Source organism: Leptodactylus fuscus, chromosome 4 (genome assembly GCF_031893055.1).
Source record: "Leptodactylus fuscus isolate aLepFus1 chromosome 4, aLepFus1.hap2, whole genome shotgun sequence".
NCBI lineage: Eukaryota > Metazoa > Chordata > Amphibia > Anura > Leptodactylidae > Leptodactylus > Leptodactylus fuscus.
Window position 1 is genome coordinate 127111424 of NC_134268.1, and position 18521 is coordinate 127129944.

General features: G+C 44.4%; 1 protein-coding gene across 1 annotated transcript in view; it reads left to right on the forward strand.

The window, feature by feature from the left end:
- Positions 1-566: 566 nt before the first annotated feature.
- Positions 567-18521, forward strand: part of GALNT1 (polypeptide N-acetylgalactosaminyltransferase 1) — a 127864-nt gene continuing 109909 nt past the window's right edge. Inside the window, exon 1 of the mRNA XM_075271014.1 lies at positions 567-803. The gene's annotated coding sequence lies outside the window, so the exon portion shown is untranslated. The remainder of the gene's footprint in view (positions 804-18521) is intronic.

The following is an 18521-nucleotide window of genomic DNA, read 5'->3' on the forward strand; positions in this document are numbered from 1 at the left end:
AAGACTGGTTGCAAAAATCTTCCCATAGGATACAATGCTGTCAGGTATCAGTAGTCCTCTGGCTTTTTTTTTGTATCAGAGGGTATCATGGTGGAACGTTTGGCTACACACGAATGATGCCTAGATGGTGTCCCCATAAAAAATAAATGTACACAACGAAAAAATTTTTTGTTTTCTCTGTGAAATGCTGATCGCTTGGGAAGTAAACACATCAAATAAACCCTGTGTACATGTAATTGCCATAGCCCAGACACTACAGCGTTGAAAAATTGATTCCACTATCGCTTTATTTCCAAGCCGTGGACGCTGAGCTCCTCTTCCCCACCTTAGCTCATTAGAGGGGAAGCATTGTACAGTAAGTGTACTAGTGTCACACACGCCTCAGAACTATGGAGAAAGTTACTTCCATCTTCGGCTTCCGTCCATATGACGTAGCATGATGAGCTCACCCTTCTGATCGATTCACCAGACGTCACCGCGCCGCGACTTCACATCTGATGGGTCAGTCAGGACCATCAATGACGTAACTGATAGCCACGCCCCTTGAAGGAGGGCTTGTTAGCCTGTGATGCGTTGCTAGGGCAGGCGGAGGTAGTGTGTCCTGTGGGGCGCACCGTAGAGGGGGGGACGGGAAGGAGCCAGGGTTTGCTGTACTGACGGCTGCTTGGTTGGTTTTTCAAAGGAAACCGATTGCTAGTGTTGTGTTGGACGTACTGCGTATGTACTACAGGAAGCCACGGAAAGTGTGTCCGGAGTAAGTGGAGAGGGCGCGGAGCATGGCGGAGCCGCGGGAACAGTGACAGGTGAGCGGACGGAGTCCTGTGATTAGTGCTGGCACTACGTGTGTGCTATGTCCGTATTCATCAGTACTTGTGTGTGGACCGGATACTACGGCTGGCGTCTTGAGAGACCGGTGCCTGAGGCTGCTTCTGCCGGTGGTGTGTATGGGAAGCTGCCGGGGAGCCTGCCTCACTTCCTTGCTGATTGTAGCTAGTCTTCCATCGAATGGATCTGCTTTATGGGCACAGAGGCTGACGTAGCTCTTGTGGTGCTGTGCCCTTCTGACAGCTAGCAGTCATTGGAGCTCTGACCTGCTGTGGCCTCTGCGTCTTTAAGATCAGGATGTTTTACATATTTAATAAACTTTAGTGTAAGTTACATTAGCACAGGTTTGGCTCCATTGTAGTAGCTTGTGTCCTGTCTGTAATGTGTGGCTTCCTCTTTTCTCAGAACTGGCCTACAATGTTTAAGAAAAGGGAGAAAAAAAACCCCGTGTGTGTATATATATATATATACACACACACACTAAAAAGCACTGTGTGGCCCAATGCCTGAGAGTCATATCTGGCGACAAGCATTGGTTATATTTGATGTGCAGTGAATGCTGCTACTTACCGTAGCTATTACTGGCTGGATTGGTCATCCACCTATAGGCGGCACTGTTTCAGTTTTTTTCCCCCTTTAGGGGCAGAGTCTGTAACTTCACAATGATATGTGCCTAGATGTATACTATACTGTACCTATTGATGTCTACTGGTCAGATATAGCCGAATGATGCCTTTACTTAATGGTGTGGTTAACTAGACTTTGGGTTGCATTCATCCTGAACGTCACATTATTGGGCAAGTGGACATACTGTTATTATTAATAAAACCTTGGCAGAGGGGGTGCTTTCAGTGTAGCCACTAATGCAGGGCTTGGGATGAAAATCTTTTGAAAGTTTTTTTTTTTTTTTTTTCCCCCATGCATAGATCTCTGGCACAGTGGGATAGATGGCCCTGCCCACAAGGGTTTGCAATCTATTAGCCTTTGCCCGCGAGTTCGTCTGCGTGTTGTTGGCGTCGATGATCCGCCTATATTCAGCAAATTGCTTCTGTAGACGGTTTCCAGCTCAAGCGTTTCGGCAGCTGTTAACCTGTCCTGCAGCTGAAATTATTCCTCACGCCATGCCTGAGATTGTTCTAGCATCTCAGCAGCTCACTGGGATGGCTTATAATGCGCGTGTTGTTGATAATCTGCCTGCTGCAATGTTTTGCCAGCTGTCAAGCTGGTCTGCCGCTGAACTCGTTCCTCACGCTGTGGCCATGATTGTTCCGGCGTCTCAGCAGCGCGCTGGGAAGCCATATAATGAGTGTGTTGTTGGTGTCAATGATCCGCATGCTCCTTCACTTTGGCAGCTCTCAAGCTGGTCTGCCGTTTAACTTGTTCCTCGCACCATGCCTGTGATTGTTCCGGCATCTCCGCAGCTCATTGGGATGCCATATAATGAGTGTGTTGTTGGTGCCGATGATCCCCCTCAGCTCCGCTTGAGGAGAAGTCTCATATCTGGCTACCTTCATAGTTCTCGTTGTTTGAGAATTTTGCGACAAATTTGATTTTCTTTTTCCCAGCATGTTTAAAATTAGCAAACTGCCAATTTGGATTGAAGGTGTTTTCCCATCCGTGTGTCAGCATGTTGCCTGGAGCAGATCAGATAATATGCAAATGCATGTACAGAATGGACTGAGGGTTCGCTGAGTGTTTACATAGTAAGATAACAGACCTGGCTTTATCAGAACCTCAGCTAAACCACTGCAAGAGCAGTTCAATATAGTATGTGAACATAAATTCATAACAGTTGTGAAGCCATGTCATTTACCGTGCTAAAAAGTAGCCTATGTTTTAATCGAGGTTACAAACTAAGTGTCAAATTTCATTCAAATCCGTTCAGCTGTTTTTGCGTGATTGACTAACAAACATCCGAACTTTAACATTTATAATATTAGTAGGATGAAATAAGATGGATAGAGACAGAAGGTGAGGGGAGAGGCTGTTCAGATGGTGGTGTGGTGACAATAGTGTTATTGGGGGTTGTAGGCCTTCCTGAATAGTTGAGTCTTCAGGGCCTGTGATTGTGGGGGTCAGCTTTATGTATTTTAGTAAGGAGTTCCAGAGTATGTGGGATGCACAGGAGAAATCTTGGAGATGGTTGTGTGAGAAGCAGATGAGTAGAGTGGAGTAGGTCGTCTTTGGAGGATCTGAGGTTACGTGTGGGCAGGTAGCGGGAGATTAGGTCGGAAAAATATGGAGGGGACAGGTTGTGGATGGCTTTATATGTTAGTCACTTGAACTCAATTCTCTGGGCAATGGGTAGCTAGTGAAGGGTTTGGCAAAGGGGAGCAGCTGATGAAGAACGGGGGGCGAGGTGAATTAAACGGAGGGGGGTGGATTGGAGGGGGGTGAGGGTGTTTGCTGGGAGTCCGTGGTGAAGGGTGTTGCAGTAATCTAAGTGGGAGATTATGAGGGTATGGATTAGCATTTTAGCAGTTTCTGGGATGAGGAAGGAGCGGATTCGATGGATGTTCTTGAGTTGGAGGCGGCAGAAAGTGTTGAGGGTTTGAACGTGTGACTTGAAGGTTAGGTTGGAGTCCAGGGTTATCCCAAGGCATTAGACCCGTGGGACAGGGGTGAGCGTGGTTCTATTAACTTTGATAGATGGGTCAGGTAGCGGTGCTTTACGCAGTGGGGCGAAGATGATGAACTCCATGTTGAGTTTGAGAAAGCAGGAGGAGAGAAAGGAGGCTACAGCCGCTAAACAATCTGGAACTCTGGCCAACAGAGAGGTAATATTTGGTCTGGAGAGGTATATTTGAGTGTCATCACCATAGCAATGGTTTTGAAAACCATGAGATTCTATGCGCTGGCCTAGGCTGAGGGTCTAGATCAGTCTTTCTCAAAGTGGGCGATAACGCCCCCTTGTGGGCGCTGGAGGCCTATAGGGGGGCAGTAAAGGGCACAGAGAAGATTGGGGGGCGTTGAAGCGGTTTAGGGGGGGCAATGGCTAATTTAAAGGGGTGGTATCAGAACAATGATTCTATCTATACTGCTTGTTATTGTGGATTTAAAACTTTTCCTAAATACATTGCTTCAGCAAAACTGCTTTGTTTGTCCACTATCTTACTTTATTCACTTCATTATGGACCTGGCCCCCTGCTCATTGCTGAGGGAGCCACATGACGTAGCTCCCTGCTGTGTGGGGGGAGAGAGGGGGGGGGGGCTGAGTGTATGGAGCCAGCCTGTGTCTGTACCACACATACACATCACCTAGCTCCCTGCTGTGAGATAGAGTGGGGTGTGTAGAATAAGTGCTGCTTTCTTATATAAAGCAGTCTAAATCCTACCTGGTCTGGACCTGGTCTCTCTGTTCACTAGGATAAAGCTTTATTATATAGACCAGGCTGCTAGTGGGCAGAGGAGCCAGGTCCTTTAGGAAACTCCGTACAAGGTAAATCCAAGTCTACAAAAGCCAATCCCGCAATTGTACCCTGGATTGTGGTCCATTGTTCAACGATTTTTGATAGCATTCCCATCATCGTATTTGTGTGAACATGGATTTAGTACTGTGGCAACGTTGCTAACGTTGCTAACTAAAAAGAGAAATCTGTTGCAGATTACCGAACGCGGTGACTTACGGCTGTTTTTGAGTAAATTCGAGCCTGATATTAACAAACTTGTTAAAAATCATCAAATTCATCCTTCACACTAGATTAGTATTAAAATTGAAATGTTTGTTTTAATAACATGAATAAAAGTTTTCCTAATATTACAAAATGGTGTTTTACATTACCCTCATCAGAAAGTCTTATTTTCACATGACACACATAATTTAATTATTAACATAATGACTGCGATTGTGATTCTTAAGATGTAGTAAAGTAAAAAAATTTTGGGGGGCGCTAGAAGATAATTAATTCTCGAAGTGGGCGGTAGACAAAATAAGTTTGAGAACCTCTGGTCTAGATGTAGAACAGGATGGGTCCTAGGACAGAGCCTTGGGGGACACTTACAGAGAGAGGGCGTGGTGTGGAGGTGGTGTGTGAGTGGGAGATGCTGAATGTACGGTCATGCCAGTACTGTTCCACTGTGTATCATTCCTTTGCCCTATATGTGCTCCATAGCACACAACTAACATCTGCTCTCTTTTATTTATTTATTTATTTTTTTGGGGGGGAGAATAATTCTGTAATCTTATATGTAGGTATTGCTGATTTTTTTATTTATTATTTTTTTTTTTTAAAAAAAAAAAAAAAAAAGCTCTTCTTGAGAAACCACCTGTATGTCTCTGGGGCTTGTGAAATCTACGGCCCGATTTATTAGGGCCAGTGAGTATGATCCCCAAAATGGATATGATTAGGACCTGAGTCTTGCTCACAATCCCATTCACTGAACTGTGAAAATGCACAGTTGTATATGTGGGGTCATAGAAATGAAACTGGGTGCAGGGCCGGATCGTGCTCTAGCTCTATTCCAGTGACATAATAATAATATAATAATACATTTTATTTATATAGCGCCAACATATTCCGCAGCGCTGTACAATTTGTAGGGTTCAAATAAAGACATTCTTTATGTCCCCACCATATGTGTGACATCGTACCCTGGTCTACATTGCATCTCCAGCGTTAAATCTGAAGTGGAGGGGTAGATCGCATGAACTACAGAGGGGACTCTGAACCAACGAGAGAGGATTTTGTAGTTGGTTTCTTGGGAGTCTGGGAGAAATTAGTGATATGGTGTGGGTTGGAGCTATATCAGAGATGGAGGTGTTCAAATGGCAGTAATGCTTTTTGGAGATCTTGGGACTTGTTAAGGGAGGCATAGATCTGGGTCAATTGGTTGTACTGCCAGTTAGAGGTGGTATCCTTGGAATTCAGGTGGATTAACTCCATGTGAGAAAGAAGAAAAGAGGTGGAGAGTACCTGAATCGGAGAGCCGGTTGATCCGGGGAATGAAAGAGGAAAGTGGAGCATAAAACCACAGGAAACTCTGTTGGCTGGGATAGGGGTCAAAGGGCCATAGTTTGTGAATAGATGCCGACCAGCACCATGGAGTCAGTAGGCCCTGAACACTTTGCATGTGACATAAGGAAGCAAATCAGTCATTTTGTTCGATCAGTGACGTTTTTTGAGCCAGGGGAAGGCAGTGAGTGGAATAGAGCACAAAGATCCCTCTAGGGCAGGGGTGGACAATTAATTTTCCCATGGGGCCACATGAGAAATTGTAACGGTTCTAGAGGGCCATGTGCGCCGTGGCAAATTTAGCTCCACCCACTTCTCCACTGACTCCGCCCATTCTCAATAATTTTTCCATGTCCCCCACAAAGTAAAATCCTCCTACAGTCACCCTAACATTATACCCCCCTACATTATAACATTTCTTTCCAAATGTCCCACAGTATTAAGTCCCTCTCCTGGTGCCCCAGTATAAACCAGCAGAAACTAGTGGGGACATTAAACTGGGGGCAACTAGAGGCTGACATGTCCCCCTCCAGCTGCCCCAGTTTAATGTTACCCTCCATCTGCCCCCTAGTTTAATGTCCCCCCTACATGTGCATTAAGTTTAACTGCCCCCCTACATCTGCCCCTAGTTCCCCCCTCTTGCTCACACAAGCTGTCTCTTCTCTCTTTATCATCCAGTAGCCCCCATTGCTGGCAGCTTACAGTCCCATGTGGCTCCGCCCACTAACGAGTCACAGCCTATCCTGATGATAGGCTGTGATGACATCATCACAGGTCCTTGAAAAACCTTCCCATTAGCTATGTGGGCCGGAAGTGGCCCAGGTCTGCTCTAGGGCAACCCAGAGTTTAGACTGAGCAGCATGGTGCCAATGGAGGATGCGTTCAGTGACCGCAGCTAAATAATAGTTAGAGCAAACTGGGATGGCCAACTCCCTTCACAGTTTGAGTCTGGTTATAGAGTGTTTAGCTATCCTAGCAGGTTTTGGCCTAGTTCACACTGGCACGAAATGGCATACTTTGGTCCTGATTTTGACGTGGGATGCCGCATCAAAATTGGGACCAAAATACACCTGCCGCGACTGACAGTCGCGGCTTCCCGCTCCGGAGTAGGCCCAGAATGAATGGGCCTAGCCCGGAGGGCGCTACCGCAAGGCCTGAATCTGCCTAAAGAAAGGGCAGCTCGCTCTTGGAAAAAAGATCCACGCCAAAATCTGCCCCCTCTGTCCCTGTGTGAATAAGCCCTTAGAAGGCCAAATAAACCTGGAGAAGGTTTTTTGGATTGTTGCAAAGAATTCTTTGGGTAGGATGGTTGGGACTGTTTGGAAAAGGTAGAGGAGACTTGGGAGTATATTCATTTTTAATAGATTATTTCAGGGAGTATGTGTCAGAGCATTTGGGAGGGCTAGGGAAAGGAAGAGCGGAGACTTTGGACTAGGGATAGTGGTAAGGATACATTTTAGAAAGATTACGGTGCTTTTAGAAAGATAAATTGTATAGTTACTATGGTAACCATAGATCGCGATTTCACAGAGAGGGATGGAATACTTGTCAATAGTTGGGTGATAGAGTAAGGCGTTGTCCGCGAATGCTGGAGTCTTGAAGTGTAGGTTGTGGAAACATAATCCCTGAATATCCAGGATGCGTTGGATTGCCAGAGATGATCCGCCTTGTTGTCCCATTCATAGAATGAATGCTTGTCTAATTGACACAGTTGCTGTTGCTTGTGATCTAGTAGGGACCTGATCTCATGATATGTGGTTCAGTGAGGCTAGAGGGGGATATTTGAAGAGTTTGCTCCAGAGTAGCGAAGTCTTGGAGAAGAGAATTGAATTTCAAACCCCCTTGCCTAGGGCCATGTTTTATCAACACCCCCTATGAAAACGGACTTTAAGACTGAGGCCGAAAACAAAGCTTTTTTGTTGTTGCAGATTTTGTTGCATTTTTTATTTTTTGAACCAAAGCTAAGAGTGGCCACAAAAGGAATGGGAAATGTATAGGAAACTCTTAGGTAGGGTTCACACTACCATTGGATTCCGTTATGAATGTGTCCTTTTAAAAGAAAAACAAAACGGACACCTATCATAAGACATTAACTAACACTAACTGAAGGTAAGGGGGCGTTTACACTACCGTCTGTGTTCGACAGCTAGTGTTCGCTACTAATGTCCGTTCAAAATCTTGTGCGGCCATTAGCATCGGACACTAGCTGTGTCCGTGACATTTTGCATTCATTTAAATGGACATTGGGTGTGGTCTTTTACAGTCCGTGTCTGTCCTTAACTGTCCATTCCCAAAGATGTCCGACTTTTCAAGCAGACACCAAAAACCTACATGTCGGGTTTTGCTGTCCACTTGAAAAATCGGACATCTTTGGGAACGGACAGTGAAGGACACCCACGGACAGTAAAAGAACGCACCCGATGTTCCATTAAATCAATGAAAAATGTCACGGACACAGCTAGTGTCCACTGCTAATGTCCACACAAGATTTTGAACGGACATTAGCAGCGGACACTAGCTGTCGGACGCCCAAAGAAACCCAACCCGATGGGCTACAATGACTACTGACCTGTAGCACTGACATCCCACCTGATGAAGGTCCTAGAGAGACTGGTCCTGACACACCTACGCCCCCTAGTGAGCTCCGCTCTGGACCCCCTCCAGTTTGCCTACCGGCCAGGCATTGGGGTAGATGATGCCATCATCCACCTTCTTCATAGAGCTCTCTCTCACCTGGAGAAACCCGGGAACACTGTGAGAATAATGTTCTTTGATTTCTCCAGTGCGTTCAACACCATTCAGCCAGGGCTACTGAGGGAGAAGCTGGACCTTGGTGGTGTGGACCATCACCTGTCCTACTGAATCCTAGACTACCTGACAAACCGCCCTCAGTATGTGAGAGCCCAGGACTGTGTGTCTGACACTGTGATCTGTAGTACGGGGGCACCACAAGGTACTGTTCTTGCCCCATTCCTCTTCACACTGTACACTGCTGACTTCAGGCACAACTCATCCAGCTGTTACTTACAGAAGTACTCCGATGACTCTGCTATAGTCGGCCTTATCACTGATGGCGACGATAGGGAATACAGAGACTTAAACCGGGATTTTGTTGAATGGTGCCAGCAGAACCAGCTCAGGATTAATGCTGGGAAGACCAAGGAGATGGTGGTGGACTTTAGTAAACGGAGAGGTGCTCCGACCCCGGTGGAGATCCAAGGAACATGTATTGAGATAGTCAGGACCTATAAGTACCTGGGCGTGCTCCTCAATAATAAACTAGACTGGGCTGATCACCTGGAGGCGCTGCACAGAAAGGGCCACAGCAGACTCTACCTGCTCAGGAGGCTGAGGGCCTTCGGAGTCCGGGGGACACTTCTTAGGGCCTTCTTCAACTCTGTGGTTGCCTCAGCCATCTTTTTCGGTGTGGCCTGCTGGGGAAGCAGTATATCAACCAGGGACAGAAATAGACTTGACAGGCTGATCAGGAGGGCCAGCTCTGTCCTGGGGAGCCCCTTGGACCCAGTACAGGTGGTGGGTGACAGAAGGATACTGTCTGTGGTGACCTCCATGCGGGAGAACAAATCCCACCCCATGTATGGGACCCTGATGGGACTTGGCAGCACTGTAAGCGACCGTCTGCTTCACCCCAAGTGTGAGAAGGAGCGCTATCGCAGGTCCTTCCTTCCAACCGCGACCAGGCTGTATAATCTACATCAGACCAAACGAAGAGCTCTCCGCACAGAGAACTAATGATTATGAGGATGACCATGAGGTCTTCCTCTTTCTCTTCTGTTTTTCCTTAGCTGCCATGGACTCCTAGTATATCTTCTCTTCTCAGCTTATCTGTGTCTACGTCTGTAATATATTACTCTGTATTACTATGCTGCTGTAACACGCTGAAATTTCCCCAATGTGGGACTATTAAAGGATTATCTTATCTTATCTGATGTTAGTGTGTCCGTGTTTTTTTTTGTTTTTTTTTACTGATCCATTTATTGGATCTGTTAAAAAAAAAAAAAAAAAAAACGGACACATTAGTATCAGTTAGCATCAGTTGGTGTCAGCATCAGTTAAATGTACGTTTTTTTTTTTGCTGTTTATGCTTTCTGAGCATGCGCAGAAAAACGGACATAAAAACGGACACAAAAAAACGGAAAGTAACTGTTGGCTATCAGTTAGGGAGTGTTCACACTACAGTCTGTGTCCGACAGCTAGTGTCCCCTGCTTTTGTCCGTTCAAAATCTTGTGCGGACATTAGCATCGGACACTAGCTGTGTCTGTGACGTTTTACATTGATTTAAATGGACATCGGGTGCGTTGTTTTACTGTCCGTGGGTATCCTTAACTGTCCGTTCCCAAAGATGTCCGACTTTTCAAGCGGACAGCAAAAACCTACATGTAGGAGTTCACAGAATCTGTTAAGGACAATGATGGGGACCTGTGTCTTACCAGTAGAAGTGTCAGTGTGCGGTTGATGGGGAGGTTAAAATCGTCACATAAAATGAGATGACCTTGGGAAAAAGACTTGAGGGTAGTCAGGGCGGACAGTAGGGAGTCTAGTATCTTAACTGGCAGGTTTTTGTCCAACAAGTAACTAACAAGCCTGGTTCTCTGGTTTTTCCATTAGCACTGCTACTGTTGGAAAATAGCGGTTCTTAATTGTTAGTAAATACATGGCAAGGAAATGGGTCTCTTGCAGGCATAATGTTAGAACCTTGCGCTTGTGTGCATCATTCAAGATTTGGCAGAGTTTTTCAGGAGTATTTAAGTCTATTTACATTAAAAGTTGATATTGAGATATCTGCATTGGGGAGAGAGGGGGGAAAGGAGAGCAGTGTAGGGCAAGTTATTTAAAAAAATACCGGTAAATAAAAAGATGAGAAGGCGACAGAGAGAGGGTACAAAGGGAGGAAGTGACAGAGGGGAGATGTGAATAGTAGTAATAAGAGTGGAAAGAGCTAGTCTGGCCTAGTAAGAATAGGAGGGGAAACATAGTTTGTTTTTTTGTTTTTTTTTCTGGCAACCCCCTTTACATTCTAATAATGAAAACGGGCTAAAAAGAACAGTCTAAGCAATAGCATAACAGTGGAAGAACAAAATGTCCAACAATTGTAGATAATCTAGAGGAGGTGTCTTCAGTCAGGTTAATCTCGATCTGGAACTGTTCTTTGTCTACAGAGGGATCTTTGAATTCTCAGGGTGACTCATATCTTGATTCTCTGTAGAGTCCTGTAGCTGCAGAATAACATCAGAAGGTTGTGTCGTTGTGGAGTAGTTGCCAGGCTAGGAGTCTGATAGATGACAGTTCAAGTGCTAGGAGAAAATCTGGAAGGTCCTCTGGGGAGGTGAGGGAGACCACTCTGTCTTTCAGGTGGACCTGGAGGGCGAATGGGAAACCCCAGTGGTAGGGAACTCCATATTTCTGGAGGAGAGTGAGGAGTGGTTTCAGAGCCATCCATTGGCATAGGGTATGCCTGGAGAGATCGGGAAAGATACAGAGTTTGGCGCCATCAAAGTCAATATTTTTTTAGGGATGCTATCTTTCAAACACGTTGGACTAGCCTTAAGAAAGACTCTTCTCCTACCGTTTGTTGTCTTCTCCGCGCCGCTGTTCCGTAGGAATGCCGTTTTTTATCGGTATGCAAAGTGGACCCAACGCCCAAGTGGAAGTGGGTCCTGCAGATGACATCCCGGAGTTTAGTAGGATCGGAGCTGTGAGGTCTGACAGCACGTTGTGTGCGATTAATCTATATATGAGTTTCAGTTAGTTGGCCCAGGAGTGAGTTGAAGATGCTCGTAATTGTGGGTGGGTCTGTGTAGCTTCTGGAAGGCCACAAATCCTATTATTGTGGTGGTTACAATTTGCCAGATCCTTCATGTTAGATATGAGTTTACGGTAATGAGAGTTATGGCCGGAGAAGGACAGGTGCAGGGTTTGATGGGATGCGAAGACTGAGGACTGAAACTGCTCCAAGTAATCCTCCCATCACTGTAGGTTCACAATTTTTTTTTTTTTAATCACCTGTAGATCTTGTTGCCATATCCTTTTTAAGTTAGTATCTAGGTCATCCATATCCTTTTGCCTGAGAGAAGAGTGTAGAGCTTGTAGTTCTAGTTGTCCCTGGAGGGTGTGTACTGCTTCCTCAGATGGCGGCAAGTGAGATACAAAACAAGGCTTTACCATGTGGCGTGCAATGTTTGCAGGTTGTCTCCTGTGAATATTCCTGCAGATGACAGGATTGCAGAACACCGCGTGGGCGGGGGCTGCCATCCCAATTAGAGTCTCTAAAATGTCCCTGGGCTTGTATGGAGCAGTACTTAGAGAGTCATGGACTGGCCAGTGGGCTCTGAAAATAGTCTCCTGTCTGCGAGCAGGGCTTAGAGATTAGCGACACCTAGTGTTCAGCCAGCAGTGGAGAAGAGAGGCAAGATGGCCGCTTGGAGCACGTGGCAGGCGGGGTGCAGGAGCATTGGACATAGGTTTAGCAGACATGCTCGCTGAGGGAGAGAAGATATCTCTGGAAACTTTAGGGGAACCTCCTGAAACAAGGAGTTAGTAACTAGATATCGGGACCTCTGGTGCCAGGGCAGGTGTAGGGTCTTCCCAACTGCTTTTTGAACCGTGTCTTGCCTATCTTCGTGTGTTGAAAAGCCCGCTATGATGGAGCACTGAGAAGATCTCTTAATCTCTGCTGGTGGCTGGTAACACACCAAACAACATTCCCTATCTCCGCCTGTTTTAAGTGAAATGGAGGTTGGAGTCTCCTATTGAGACTAAAAAGCTAGTGCGAACCCAAACTAATTTGAAATATCAAGTATTCCCCAAATATAGTATATAGCCAGTCAGAAGGAAGACTTGTACTCATTAGTTCAAATTGTGTGCTATGATAATAAATAAATATATATAAATTGATTGCAATGATCGTGGGCATTAGCCTCCTAGCACCTTGACCAAAGGTGACTGAGCGCTGAGATTTCTATTGCAGGCTGCATAGCGCAATCTGCAATAGTAGATAATGAGAGACAGGCCTGAGAGCTCTCAGCTGTCAGGGCATAGGTGCCACCATTTTGCTGGGGACCCAGAGTGAGCTTTGGGGCGGCGTCCCATTTCTATGCCAGCCGAGAGCATTTTGAAGACCTGTCTCTCATTATCTTCTATACAGCTTGTAATAGAAGTGTTGTTGTTTTGTAATACATTGCAATTCATTAGCATTGTAATGCATTGCATTAGTAATCGGTCCCCTAGGGTTCAAAACCCCTGGGGGGGGGGGGGTCTAGTACATGCAAAAGGAAAATTTATAAATTTAAATAAATTGTAAAAAAATAAATTAATTAATTCAAATGGCCCTTCTCCCTTTCGCTAGAACACATATAAAAGTACTCCAATGCTTAGAAACACGTAAGCATTAGGTCTGTGTCCGAAAACGCCCGGACTATAAATCTAAATCTTTTATGTACAGTAAAGGCTGTAGCGGGGGAAAAAATTATAAAAGTGCCAAACCGAAGGTTTTTTTTGCTGCTTTGCCTCTGATAAAAATTTGAATAAAAAGTAATGAAAGCAATAGCAATTCCCCCAAATGGGCAAACTAAAAAGTAAACCTGGTCCTGCAAAAAAAAAAAAAAAAAACCTTACATAGAAGTCCAAAAAAAGTTACAGGTGTCAGAATATGGTGACTTTTAGACAAAAAATTTTTTGGACAGTTTTAGATTTTTAAGGGGTTAAAATGTAAAACCATCTAAATTTAGTATCCCCGGAATCGTACCGAAACAAAGAAAACAGATGACATGTCATTTTGGTTGCGGGGTGAACGCTGTATAAACGAAGCCCCTAAGGAAGTCTCACTAATGCACTTTTTCTTCAAATCCACCCCATTCAGATTTTTTTTCCAGCTTCCCAGTACATTGTATAGAATAATTAATGGTAGCATCATGAAGAAAAATTTGTCCCACAAACATTAAGACCTCATATGGTTCTGAGAGTGGAAAAATAAAATAGTTATGAGGTTTGGGAGAAGAAGGGGGTGACTCAAAATTGAAAATTTTCTCCAGCGGGAAGGCGTTAATGTTTTGTGTGTTTGATATTGTTCACACTTTTCACTGTTTCATAACATATAATGACATCACTCTGTCTATAGTTGCAGGACTTCTTCCTCATTAAAAGTCGTAAAATTTCTCTTATGAATCATGTTTTCTAGAAGCTGGCACCTTTGCCTTCCAAATGAATAACACTGAGGAAGTGTGGGGCCAGAAGTCTTGAAATGACTAGTCCCATGTACAGTAGTCTCTAGTGTGGAACTGCAACGTCAATTCATTTGCAGGGTTGAGTATTGTATAGTGCAATTATATCAGCGGTGTGTGTCGCTGTACAATTTCACTCACCATGCTCTATAGAAAAGTAATACGAACATAATGTGTGCCCCCCCCCCCCCCCCCCAGCTTCGTGACTGCATTCAATCCAGACTCACAGATTTCCACAATGTTTACTGGCACATTGGGGCAGATTAAGACTGACAGTTTGTTCACCAATCTCAAAAAGGGCCAGACAGGCACAGCACACATCTGTTTTACAAAGACACTTCAGCCTCGTCATAAATCGAATGTACAGTCATGGCCAAAAGTTTTGAGAATGACACAAATCTTATATTTTCATGTCATCTGCTGCCCTCTGGTTTTTATGTGTGTTTGTCAGATGTTTTTATCACATACAGAAATAGAATTGCAATCATATTATGAGTAACAAAAGCTTATATTGACAGTTAGAATGAGTTAATGCAGCAAGTCAATATTTGCAGTGTTGACCCTTCTTCTTCAGGACCTCTGCAATTCTCCCTGGCATGCTCTCAATCAACTTCTGGACCAAATCCTGACTGATAACAGTCCATTCTTGCACAATCAATGCTTGCATTTTGTCAGAATTTGTAGGTTTTTGTTTGTCCACCTGTCTCTTGATGATTGCCCACAAGTTCTCAATGGGATTAAGATCTGGGGAGTTTCCAGGCCATGGACCCAAAATCTCAGTTTTGTTCCCGGAGCCATTTAGTTATCACCTTTGCTTTATGGCAAGGTGCTTCATCATGCTGGAAAAGGCATTGTTGATCGCTAAACTGCTCTTGGTCGGTTGGGAGAAGTTGATCTTGGAGGACATTCTGGTACCATTCTTTATTCATGGCTGTGTTTTTAGGCAAGACTGTGAGAGAGCCGATTCCCTTGGCTCTGAGAAGCAACCCCACACATGAATGGTTTCAGGATGCTTTACAGTTGGCATGAGACAAGACTGGTGGTAGCGCTCACCTCGTCTTCTCCGAACTACGCTAGGTTCACACCTGCGTTCTGGTCTCCGTTCTGTGGTTTCCATCTTCTGCATGCAAGAAGACTGAAACCACAGACCGGGTCCGGCCGTGAGTGGTGGTGAGCGTTTTATGCTCTCCGCCGCGAAACCGTTTTTTTAAATCTGGACACAGAGTACTGCATGTCCGACTCTGTGTCCGGATTAAAAAACCAGATTTCATGGTGGAGAGCATAAAACGCTCACCGCCGCTCATGGCCGGACATCTTTCTCACCCATTCAAATGAATGGGTGAGAGACTCCTGCAGGTTTCCGTATCCTGCTCTGTTTTATGCAGGAAACGGAAACCTGCAGAACGGACACCTGGGTGCAGATGTGAACGAGCCTTAAGCTGTTTTCCAGATGTCCCAAACAATCGAAAAGGGGATTCATCAGAGAAAATGACTTTACCCCAGTCCTCAGCAGTCCACTCCCTGTACCTTTTGCAGAATATCAGTCTGTCTCTGATGTTTTTTGTGGAGAGAAGTGGCTTCTTTGCTGCCCTCCTTGAGCCCAGGCATTGCTCCAAGAGTTTCCGCCTCACAGTGCGTGCAGATGCACTCACACCTGCCTTCTTCCATTCCTGAGCAAGCTCTGCACTGCTGGTAGCCCGATCCCGCAGCTGAAACACTTTTAAGAGACGGTCCTGGCGCTTGCTGGTCGGTCTTGGGCGCCCTGGAGCCTTTTTGCCAACAATGGAACCTCTCTCCTTGAAGTTCTTGATGATGCGATAGATTGTTGACTGAGGTGCAATCTTTCTAGCTGCGATACTCTTCCCTGTTAGGCCATTTTTGTGCAATGATGACTGCACGTGTTTCTTTAGAGATAACCATGGTTAACAGAAGAGAAACAATGATGCCAAGCACCAGCCTCCTTTTAAAGTGTCCAGTGGTGTCATTCTTACTTAATCATGACAGATTGATCTCCAGCCCTGTCCTCATCAACACCCACACCTGTATTAATGGAGCAATCACTGAAACGATGTTAGTTGGTCCTTTTAAGGCAGGGCTGCAATGATGTTGAAATGTGTTTTGGGGGATAAAGTTCATTTTCTAGGCAAATATTGACTTTGCAAGTAATTGCTGTTAAGCTGATCACTCTTTATAACATCCTGGAGTATATGCAAATTGCCATTAGAAAAACTGAAGCAGTAGACTTTGTAAAAATTAATATTTGTATCATTCTCAAAACTTTTGGCCATGACTGTATGTATGACATGAGAGTAATTATACAGAGTGTTGCACTGTAGACTTCTTCTCCAACTCCTTCACAAATGGCCAGTAGCCATGGTAAGTCACAAGCAGTAAAGCTTCTCTGATTCATTAAAAAGCTAATGATTGACTTTGTATCAAAATAAATGTGCAATAAACCTAATAATCATCTAATTGATGATACAATATTAACAATTGTATAGTATAAAAATAATCCTTTTATTTTGAAGTCTGAGTTGGTAATTTATTTTTACCCCACCCAAAATTGGTCCCAGCTCTGACTCCATAGCCCTGGTGCTACAGATATGTCGCATCATCAGCCGTCTACGCTAGAAAACTTTCATAGATGGGATAGTGAATAACACTGTCCCACTATCATTTGAGCCTGACTTGTCTGCTGAGTTCTTTACCCTTGTAAATGAGTGTTGGGAATAATGCCACTACTATTAGGGTAGGCTATGGCTCTTTGGGAACAAAAACTTTGGAAGTAGTAGTATGCAAATTCGTTTACTCAGAATATCACATGGCAGCTCTGTAGTGACTGAGAGACTATATTGTGATTCAGCATTCTGCAGCCCAGTGTGTGTGGCTACTTAGTGGCAGAGCTTTTGTTATTCCTAAATAACGCCATTTAGTAATAGGACTTAAGTTTTATTTACGTGTTGCATTTATATGTGATATTTTTTTCAGAACTCTGCCTAAGGGCGCATTCACTTTAACGTTAGTGACAATGAATACTGCTCACTGCTAGTGTCAGTTATAAGATTTTAACAATAGACACTAGAAGAACCATCATAAATCTGTTAAAAATCCCATTGAATCCAGTGGGATTCTATCTGTTGTTCATTAGTGACCATGTCGATTTGCACTAAATCCGTCACATCTCTGTTATTTTTAACTGTTTTATGACGGACGTCAATCATCCATTATTTTAAAGCATTAACGTCTATGGGTAACGGACAGGCATCCGTTATATTGTCCATTACAACAGTTTTTTTGTTTGTTTTCTGTGCACGCTCAGAAAGCAGAAACAAACAAAAAATTTAAGCAAATAAACCAACAGTATAAAAACTGACACTAACTTACGCTGGACCAGAACAAGGGCAACACTACTATGAACCTAGCCAAGCCAAATGACTCCATGTATCAGCTCACAGGGGCTTTTGTCTAGTGCACTTCACAGAGGCTATTGTGAGGGCTAATTCAAGGTGGTGGTTGGCGTGAATAAAACCGCTATAATTTTTTACAGAATGTTAGTGGATGTTGGGGATTTTACGTTGGACATATACTTGAATCGGGTATTGGGTGACCACAGTGCACCTAGGGGAAGGGCCTTGCCTGGGAATATATTTACACATGCACACGGGCTGGGCATTTGACACCTAACTCCTAACCTTTATCCAATGGCAGAGAAAGACACTACAGCATGTTTACAAAATACTTCAAATGATCATTGTGATTTTTCAGTTTATTTTGCAATTAATTGGCCAGCCCAGTTTGGATGGATGTTAGTCAATCACGCAAAAACTGCTGACCGGATTTGAATGAAATTGGGCATATAGATAGTTTGTAACCTCGATTAAGACGGGCTACTTTTTATCCCGGTAAATGACATGGCTTCACGACTGTTATGAGTTTATGTTCACATACTATATTGAACTGCTCTTGCAGTAGCTTATCTCAGGTTCTGATAAAGCCAGGTCCTTTATCTCTCTATGTAAACACTCAGCTAACCCTCAGTCCATTCTGTACCTGCATTTGCATATTATCTGATCTGCTCCAGGTAACATGCTGACACACGGATGGGAAAATACCTTTAATCCAAATTGGCAGTTTGCCAATTTTAAACATGCTGGGAAAAAGAAAATCTAATTTGTCGCAAAATTCTCAAACAACGAGAGCTATGAAGGTAACCAGAAATCAGACTTCTCCTCAAGCGGAGCTGAGGAGGATCATCGACGCCAACAACACACTCATTATTTGGCTTCCCAACGAACTGCTGAGATGCCAAAACAATCACAGGCATGACGTGAGGAACAAGTTCAGCAGCAGGACAGCTTGAGAGCTCCCAAAATGCCAGAGCAGGCAAACCGTCGACTGTAGCAACTTGCTGAATATAGACAGATCATCGATGCCAACAACACACAGACGAAGTACCTGCATTTGCATATTATCTGATCTGCTCCAGGTAACATGCGGACGACA